Source organism: Juglans regia, chromosome 8, assembly GCF_001411555.2.
Source record: "Juglans regia cultivar Chandler chromosome 8, Walnut 2.0, whole genome shotgun sequence".
NCBI lineage: Eukaryota > Viridiplantae > Streptophyta > Magnoliopsida > Fagales > Juglandaceae > Juglans > Juglans regia.
The window spans coordinates 26,555,757-26,566,589 of NC_049908.1; the positions used below are offsets into that span (position 1 = coordinate 26,555,757).

The 10,833-nt window shown below is 31.2% G+C and overlaps 1 non-coding gene across 1 annotated transcript; it reads left to right on the forward strand.

Annotated features, from left to right (window-relative positions):
* Positions 1-7,109: 7,109 nt before the first annotated feature.
* LOC118349358 lies at positions 7,110-7,216 on the forward strand. Its single transcript, XR_004802328.1, has one exon. It is a non-coding gene; the product is annotated as a small nucleolar RNA R71 (small nucleolar RNA).
* The last annotated feature ends 3,617 nt before the right edge of the window (positions 7,217-10,833 follow it).

Consider the following 10,833-nt stretch of genomic DNA (forward strand, 5'->3'; position numbering starts at 1 on the left):
TCAGTGTATATATGCTATGACATGCATATTATTAGAGGAAGAGAAGAAAATGTCTTGGCCCGGACTACTTTTGATGTAGCGAACATATTAAACAACATAATATATATATATATATATATATATATATATATATATGTGTGTGTGTGTGTGTGTTGGTGACATAATCGCAAAGGCAAAACAGAAGCTTAATTCCTAGCCCATTGGTTTTGTTTTTAAGATTCGCAAAATCCAGCTTTGTCCAAGACTTTTAGCCCAATTAAGTGATAATGGCCTTAGTGCAAGGCTTATATTTGTCAACTTCGGAGGAATTGGTGCATGCATGCTTATGTTATGTACATTACTTGCTATAGCTTATGAACAAGTGGCTGTCAAATACTTGGTACGTTCCAATTTTTAAAATCACAGTGATAATTAATAATTAGTGGGAAGACAAGTACTTGTGAATACGTCATTTTTTATAATAGATTGAGAATACAATTTTTATATGCCCAAAGACTATGTAATGATTTTGATCAATTTATTACGGTATCGTTTATTTTTGTAGATGAGATAAGATGAGTTGAAATCAAACTTAAAAATTGAATAAAATATTGTTAAAATATATTTTTATTTTGATATTTGAAAAAATTGATTGTTTATTTTATTTTATATGAAAATTTAGAAAAGTTGTAATGATGAGATGAGATGAGTTAAAAAGTTTCCTGAAAACAAATGAAGCACATTTTCTCACAATATAGAGAAATTAATGTCGTTCTTCATATTGGATTTTGTCACTTACAGTCATGCCACGTAGTATGTGTATTTTTAGTATCTTTTTTATTTAAGTCTTTAACTTATAGAACCACTTAAAATATATTACATCAATTAGTATGACTAGAAATTATAAAAACTAAAATAAATAATACATAAGAGATTTAGAATACAATTTTTATATACCTTTACACTATCTAATGATTTTCAATTCATTACAATTTCTCACAATATGCTATATCATCAAAATTATATACCGAAATACCCATTTTCTTAAAATATATCACACTAATTTGTGTGGTTAAAAATAATAAAAATTAAAATAAAGAATATCATTTTTCCCCAAAAATATAATAAAAACGAAAATAAAAAATATTATTCTTTCCACAATATCATATGTGATGGAACTGAAACAATTTTAATTTTTTTTCATCTTTGCACTTCGATGTTGTGAACTAGTAGATGCTATAATGCCGCATACAGTTGGTTGAGTCGCCGGCCCAATACATCTTCAAGCATTTGATTATTTGCAAAAGTCCTGGAAATGTTGGGCAAATATTGCTTTGGGCTTGTTTTGCACGGACCTCCAAAACCAAACTTTTGGTTTGGATCGAACTGTCCAACGATTAGAAATTAAGATTTTAGTATTTATTATCAGAAATGATAGTTGCAATCGTGAGTGTGTAAATTTTATATAGTTATTTTTAAAAAAAATAAATAAATACAGGATTCATATAAAAAATAATAATTTTCAAAACGATTGCACAGAACTTACGTATTCCACAACTATATGTAACATTACTCATCCATTATTATAGATGACAAGAAATATGCAATGATATTTAAAAATATAACTTGTTTATATAATGATAGACATTTTATTTTTTAAATTATTGTCATTCCAAATATATATAAAAGTAATAATAATGATTATGACATTTTTAGTTTTTCACATAGGGTTGTAATCGAGCCGAGCCAAGCCTAGCCGAGCTGAGTCGGGTTTTGGCGTGCCGAGCTCGACTCAACTCAAAATACTCGAACTCGAGTTCGAGATTTTTTTTATTCTTTGTTCGAATTCGACTCGATAAGCTTAACTCTTAACTCGAGCTCGTCTCACAAACGAGTTCGAGTCGAGCTGAGCTAGAGTTCAAATTGTTTATTTTTTTTATTTTTTGAATAATATTTAATAATTAATAAAATAAATAAATAAATAATCTAATATTGAGTTTATACAACTAACAAGTAGAACCTTTATTAAATTATAAAATTTTAAAAATATTATAAATAATTAATATCTAAGTAGTTGATATTTATCCAAAATAACAATATATTATATGCCTACATATATTATTAATACATACACTTAATATAATAACATATATCTATTTCATATATAGTTCTCACATACTAGTATATAAAATTATCAAATTTTATTAACTAATTATTATACAAATTATAAAATATACCTATTAAGTATATTCACTATATAGACATAACTAATTAGATTATATATTGTATATTTAATTATAAAAGTGGTATGCTTATATATATATATATATATTTTTATAGGTAATCAAAACCTTAATTTCTAAATCTGGCCACTTATACGTACGGACTACTTCATTTTTCTTCTCTCCTTTGCTTATATATATTATTAGCTAATACATATACATATATATATATATATATGTATATATACATAAGTTTATATATATATTTATCAATATATAAATGAGTTTTAATCGAGTCGAGCTAACGAGTCGACTCGAGCATAAACGAGCGGGTCTTAACGAGCCTTAATCGAGCCGAGTCGAGTCGAGTTTTGTTGGGTATATATTATTTACAAATCGAGCGGGTATCTGCTTTCACGAACAAGCTTTTTCTTTTCACAAGTCAAGTTCGATTCGAGTTTAACCAAGCGAGTACCGAACATGCTATCGAATAGACTGATTTATTTACAGCCTTATAATTCCACATCAGAGTTTCTTTAGAAAGCATGCAAATATTATTTAAATTCGTTTTTAACGCTTTATCCATTTTTGGAAAGCACGCAAATATTATTTGAATATTGCTATCGGCTCTCTGAAATTAATCGTTCAGATGATTTTTTGATGTGGCACTAGCACTACCATATAATATCATATAATTTATTAAAAGAAATTTCAAAAAGTTATATTTAAATTAAAAGGACATCAAAAAATATAAAAAAATAGAAGATTGAAATTTTAGCTTCCAACTATTATTTTGTATTTATATTTTTAATTTATTTAATAAATCAAATGACATCAAATAATGGTGCCGGAATGGTAAATTTCAAATAATCAAATAGTATTATTCATATTATTTTCGTTGAAAACCATTTGTTGTCCGCTACTATATTAAAAAATGTAAAATATTTAAAATTTAGATCTTAATTATTGACAGGATATAAATATAATTAAAATAAGTGACGACTTCTGGTTGTCAAGCGTTTTTATAAAGGTTGATTTAAAACAATTCGGCAAATGATTTAGGCCCCTTTTTTTTTTTTTTTTTTGAAAGGAATGTTGCATTCATTCAATAACTTGGAAAGAAAAAACAACTCAGGGACAAAAAGCCCGATGCACAATTACATCAGTAACTACCAAAGCCGATCTAGCTAGAGAGTGAGCTAGGTGATTGGCCTCTCTCTTTACATGACTAACTGACCAACTTGAGAAACATAACATCTTTGCTTTAATATCTTCAATCACCAAACTATAGCTTGACAAATTCGCCATGACTTTAGGAATGTCTTGAATAACTTGGAGAGAATCTCCTTCTAGAATGATGCTCTGGCAACCTACATTGAGGCAGAAAATAGTGGCCTGTAGTGCTCCAACAGCTTCAGCCAAGAGAGGGTCCTGTTTGAGAAGCCTGTTTGATCTTGATGTAGCAATGACTGCTCATGCACTATCCCTTAGAGCTATGCCAATACCTATTAGCCCTCTGACCTTGTCTGTAGCAATATCCCAATTGACCTTCACGATGTTTGCAGGTAGAGGAACCCACTCAGGTGCCTGTCTACTCCCTTCAATCTCTGCCCGAATATTTTTAGCATTACCCTCCACCAACTCCTTCAAAACTAATTGAGCTTGCAAAAAGATCTCCTTAGGATGCTGGAAGTCTGATTGGAAAATGAACTTGTTCCTTCTCTGCCAAATTCTTTTTACCACTACTGAAATTTCCTCCATCACTTCCATTTCAAAATCAGAACAAAAATTATCAAACAGTTCAATAAAAGTTGCCTTCTATATAGCACATTTTTTAATCTGTTTGGAACATAGACTCCATACATCTTTTGCTGCAGGACATAACCAAATAGCATGAATGACTGATTCTTTAGCAAAACATATAGGGCACTTAGGATTTTCAACTAGCCTCCTCTTGAAAAGATTTAGCATAGTGGGCAAACCCTCTAAGCATGCTCTCCACACAAATATTCTATCTGCTGGTGGGATCTTCAGTTTTCAAAGCACAGACCAAAGTTTCCTCCTGTCATTAGAAACTGAAGGATGTCCTTTTGATAAAGTCCTTAGATCTTTTTGAAAATGGTAGGCACTTCTCACATTAAACTGGCCTGTTGTTGTACCCTTCCAAATCATCTTGTCTAGCTTGTTTGTGCAACTAATGGCTAATTGCAAAATCTTCTCAGCAATGTCACCTAAAAATAAACTTGTAAACAGATCAATCCTCCATTGGTTTGTCTCTAGATCAATCACTTCTTGAACAGTAGTCTGGTCTTCTTCTAAGTTGACATTACCTTGAACCCGCATAGAACTTGAACCTGGGATCCACTTTTCTTGCCATAGTTTAATATCTCTCCCATTGCCAACCCTCCAGTATGTGCCCGGCTCTATCAGTCCTATAGCTGCCAATATGCTTCTCCAAATATAGGAAGACTTGCTTCCCAATTTGGCTTGGAAGAAGTGAGTTTTGGGAAAATACTTCTGTTTTAATACCGAGGAACCTAGGGAATTAGGATCTTGTAATAGACCCCACCCTTGTTTGGCCAGCAATGCCAAATTAAAATTTTCCAATTCTCTGAAACCTAAGCCCCCAACAGCCTTAGACTTGCCCATCTTGTCCCATGAAATCCAGTGAATTTTCTTAGTCTGCTCTTGTTGTCTCCATCAGATTTGTTGCATTATTCTGTTGATCTCCTTTACCAGTGAGATTGGAAGTTTAAACACTGACATGTTGTATGTAGGCAAAGCCTGAACCACTGCTTTCAAAAGAACTTCCTTTGCTGTTTGTGACAGATATCTAACTTTAAAGTTGCTAATCTTTTGTTTTACTCTGTCCAGGATAGTACCAAAAGCCTTTGCATGAGCTCTTCCAATCAAGGTTGGGAGACCCATGTATCTTTCATGAGATTGACTTGACTTAAAATTATATATATTATTATAATATAATTTTTTAATACAATTTTATTTTAAAATTAAAAAATTGAATTGTTTATTATATTTTATTTAGAAGATTGAGAAGTTATAATAGTTAAATAAAATAAGATGAGTCGAGATGATTTAACTTTATTGGCAATACTTTTTGGGTGGTGCTTGAGCTGTAGTTTTGTTTTAAGATTTTTTTGTGTATATTTTTAAGAAAATATAAAAAACAAAAATAAATACAAATATTAAAAAAATCGATAATTTTTATGTGGAAATATCATTTTCCATAATTTTTATTATTGTCATTGTATCATCATACCAACTATTCAAGATTATTTCTCAATTTAATTTAATTTTTATTCTATAATGCTAGTTGTGTGAAAATATTTGCAAGTGAATAAAATCATAACAAGTAGTAAAGTTTTAAAGAAAAGAGTGTCGAACCCACAAGGAATAATTATGCTATTGAGTATAGAGATTTACCAAATTATTTACTATTAGGAAATAAAATCGAAATTTTAAAGATTTTAACACCTAAATTAAACTAAAGTGCTTGACAAAAATAAATTAAAAGAAAAGAGAATAAAACTTAAGGTTGTAGAGATAATAAAAATAAATCTAGAGCCTTTGATTTCACCTAGTTAATCCCCCACAATTTATTATTCATTGTTATAAAATTTCAATTTTTCAAGTTAATGGAAAAAAAATCCCTTAATTATTCAATGTTTTCTCTCGAATAACATTAGAAATATATCCACCTAATAATCAACCGAATGACATTAGTCATTAAGTTCTTTAGATATTCTTAATCTAAAATCACACTAATTGCGGAAAAATATCTCTATTTTTCGCTCAACTAACGATATTTAATCTTAAAAATTTCTAATCACAAATTACATCTCGATTTCATTATGATTCATTAGATCAAATAATAATTGGCCACAAAATTGTAAGCAATAAGATCAAGGATTAACACTCAACATGAAAAAAATTGAAAAATAAAATAACTTGAAATTTAAATTGTGTATTCAAAACTAGACTGCATCAAAGCACTAGAAAAATAAGATTAGTTCATAACAAATCTGAAATCAACCATAGTCTTATTGGAACGCATCAAAAGAAAACTAAAGAGAAGAAAAATAAAACTCTCTTCCGTGGAATAGGTTGATGAAGCATTCAATGTTGTTGAATATCTCACTTCTCCTTCCTTGATGTCGAACAGTTTTTGCCCTTGGAAAAAAGATGATCCACTCTAGTCGCCTCCTCTCTCAAGGGTGACACCCTCTCTAGCAGCCAAGTCCTTCTCTTCTTATCTTCCTTCAAAATTCAAAACATAATTAATATTTGAGTCTCAAGGTTACGAATCGAAGCCGAATTGTTTTGGATTGCCAAATCTGTCTTTTGCATGTATTGAATCAACATCTCCTCAAGTGTCGGCTTCTTTTCTTGTTGAAAATTTTGAGGTGGTCTAGTTGCCTCTTGATTGTTGCTTCATGAAGAATTTGGGTGATTTCTCCATCCGGTATTGAACGTGTTTGAATAAGGATTGTTTTAACATTAGAAATTGGATACGTAATTAGCTTGTTCAGAATTTGGTTGAGCAAAATGATTCCCCACTTGGCAATCGATACTTGAGTGATTTCCTGCACAATAATCACATACAACATTAGTTTGAATAGTATTAACATTTATCTTACCTAATTGTTTAGATAAAGTTGCCATTTGTGCTGCCAATGTGGTAATATAATCAAGTTAAAAAACTACAGTCGCATTTCTTGGCATTACACTCTTCGAAGGTTATTAATAGTTGTTGGATGTCAATTCCTCTAAAAGTTCATAAGTTGCTTCATGAGTTTTACTCATTAAAGCCCCCCAGCTGCTGCATCAAGCGTGGACCTGTTTGTAGCTCCTAAACCATTGTATAATGTTTCGACTTAAAGCTATGCCGGAAGGTCATGATGAGAACACTTTCGCAATAAATCTTTGTACCACTCTCATTCTTCATACAAAGATTCATTCTCAAATTGAGTGAATGTGGTAATATCATTCCTTAGCTTTACTATCTTGGCCGGAGGGAAATACTTTGCCAAAGATTTTTATGCCAACTCCTCCCAAGTAATAATACACCAAGTGGTAGAGAATTTAGCTAGGCTTTCACTTTTTCTTTGAGTGAAAAAGGGAAAAGTCTCAAACAAATAGAATCATCTGTTACTCAATTGTACTTTAAGGTGTTGCAAATGTCTAAAAAATTTGCGATATGAACATTAGGATCCTTCTGGGACAGCCCCCAAACTAAACAGTTTGCTATATCAATTGAATTATAGCCAGCTTAATCTTGAAATTATTAGCTTGTATAGTCGGCTTCCTTATGCTAGATGTAAGCCCATTAACCGAAGGCATAGCATAGTCCCTCAAAAGCCCTCTTTGCCTCTCCATTCCGCTGATCCACTATAGTGATGGCAGGTGTGGTGACTTCTTGCTTCTTCTTTTTATTGATTCGAGTCAAAGTTTTCTCAATTTTGGGATTAAAAAGTGCAAACTCTAATGGTTAGATAGGGCATACACTTTTAAATCCTGAAATAAAAATAAAAAAGATCCAAATTAGTAACAATTTAGCTAGTATCAATATCAATAATAAATAATTAATCTCTGGCAATGACGCCAAAAACTTGGTGTGAAAATATTTGCAAGTGAACAAAATCGTAACAAGTAGTAAAGTTTTAAAGAAAAGAGTGTCGAACCCACAAGGACTAATTATGTTATTGAGTATTGAAATTTTCCAAATTATTTACTATTTAGAAATAAAATCAAGATTTTAAAGATTTTAACACCTAAATTAAACTAAAGTGTTTGACAAAAATAAATTAAAAGAAAAGAGAATAAAACTTAAGGTTGTAGAGATAATAAAAATAAATCTAGAGTTTTTTATTTCACCTAGTTAATCCCCCACAATTTATTATTTATTGTTATAAAATTTTATTTTTTCAAGTTGATGAAAAAAAAATCACTTAATTATTCAATGTTTTCTATCAAATAACATTAGAAATATCTCCACCTAATAATCCATCATATCCCTGTATAAATTAAATTATTTGAAGATTAATTAAGTTCTTTGGATTTTTCTTAATCTAAAATCACACTAATTAAGGTAAAATATTTATATCTTTTGCTCAATTAATGATGTTTAATCCTAAAAACTTATAATAACAAAGTACCTATTGGTTTCATTATGATTCAATAGATCAAATAATAATTGACCACAAAATTGTAAGCAATAAGATCAAGATAAACACTCATCATGAAAAAAAAAAAAGAAAAAAAATGACTTGGAATTTAAATTTTGTATTCAAAACTAGACTACATCAAAGCCCTTGAAAAATAAAATTAGTTCATAACAAATATGAAATCAACCATATTCTTATTGGAATGCATCAAAAGAAAACTAAAGAGAAGAAGAATAAAACTCTCTTCGGTGGAACAGGTTGATTAAGCATGCAATGTTGTTGAAGATCTCTCTTCTCCTTTCTTGATGTCGAATAGTTTCTGCTAGGGGTGAAAAACCGACCCCTCGGTTTGGTTTTGTGCACAAATCGAAACCGACTGATATTGATATTCTGGGGAAGAAAACCGGCCAAAAACTAGCCGTGTAAGGGATAAAACCGTCCGGTACGGTTGTCGGCCGGTTCACGGTTGGTTTGGCGGTTTGTTGGAAATCAGTTGCGTCTCTTAAAAAAAAAAATTACTCAAAGTAGCTATTCAATCCAACCAGACAACCACCAAATTCAAAAATCTAAAAAATAGAAATCATAAACAACATAATCATCTAACAATCCAAGAAATCGTAAAAAACAGAATCATCTAAGAATCCAAGAAAGTAATAAACAACAGAATCATCAATCAAAAAATAGAAATAACACTAGACAAAAATTTTTTTAGCTGGAGAGTGGAGAGGATGAAATGAGGGGGACGGCTGAGGAAGCTGCCGATGTCGATGCCGCTGGAGAGTGGAGACTGGAGTGGAGGGCGAGGGCTTAAAATGGAGGGACGTGGAGGGCTGCACCGTTGCACCGCTGCGGACGCTAGAAAGGAGTCGCTGTGCCGCTGGAGACTAAGAGAACTAAGTGCTGAGGGTTGGAAACGACGAAATAAGAAGAGACTGAGAGCATGGTTGTTTAAACCTAGGCAGAAACGCCAAACGACGCCGTTCATTTTTTCTTTTTCTTTTTTTTTTTTTTTTAATTTTTAAACTGTATAAACAAAACGACGCTGTTTCACCTGGAAATGGCGTTGTTTTAGAATGGATTATATATAAAAAAAAAAAAATTGGTTTAAGACGTTGGCTGGTTCAACAGTTTTCTATTGGTTTGAATCGAGACCGAACCGACTGACGTCGATTTTGATAAAATTCCACCGTCCGCCGACCGGTTTCTTGCCAGTTTCGAGATTGGCCCGTCGGTCTGAGTCGGTCCTGGTCGATCCTTTGATTTGTTGTACAACCCTAGTTTCTGTCCTTGGAAAAAAAGATGATCCACTCTAGCCGCCTCCTCTCACAGGGTGTCACCCTCTCCAGCAACCAAGTTATTCTCTTCTTATCTTCCTTCAAAATTCAAAACAAAGATTGGAATTTTTTTTTGTTTTTATTTTTTTAAAAACAAAAAAGATAAGATCTTCGTTGATTGCCTAGTCACAACAATATTTCCTCTCCTTTAGCCTAATCTCCATGTGAATCTTAAGCAATTTAGGACTTCTTTAAAAAAAAAAAAAACATTCTGTTTCAGCCTTATCTTGATTCAATCTTGAACAATTCAATTATGCTCTTGTTTCCTTCCTTGATTGAACCAAAATGTCTTTTTTTCGTACCATATATGCTCAATCCTTTAAACACAAGTAAATAAATAAATAAATAAAATAAAAATAAATAAATAAATAAAAGAAAACTAACAATTTTAATAAGTAAAATAATAATAAAAATTATGTAAAAATTACACTTATCACCTAGTTGAGTCTTTACCATTCCGAATTATTTCTTTTTTTTTTCTAATAAAAGAAAAATTAAAAAATAAACAAGCGTATAAAAGAATTGATAATATATATTATAATTTTCAGGTGTATTTATCTATTTTTAGTATATTTGGATAGAAAAATATAAAAGAATGGAAATAGCGTGTAAAAGCAGTGGCAGTTAATGAGATGTCATGTCGGGGTCAGCACCCGGCAGCTCAAGTTTTAATTCGGCTTTCTTGTCTCCCTCTAACCCTTTGTTTTCCCATGTCCCCCCCCTCCCTCTTTTCCCACTTTACCCTTCTTTTTCACGCTTATTATGTCCATGTCACAAGCATATAAACTTCTTCCAACGGGTCTACAGTCATTTTGGTAATACATGTTGACACAATGGAGTGGATCAGGTCAAAGACGGGCGAGAGTAGTTGAAATGAAATATTCGGCCAAACAGAAACCTCAGGCTTCGTTTGGTTTCTTAAATCCTCTCAACTCATCTCAACTCATTATTATAATTTTTTTAAATCACAATATAAAATATAATAAACAATTTAATTTTTTCAAATCTTAAAATAATAATAATATTAAAAAATAATATTCTAACAATATTTTATCATCTTAATTTAATTCAATTCAAATCACTTCAACATCCAAACACAACTTTAATAAAAAACCT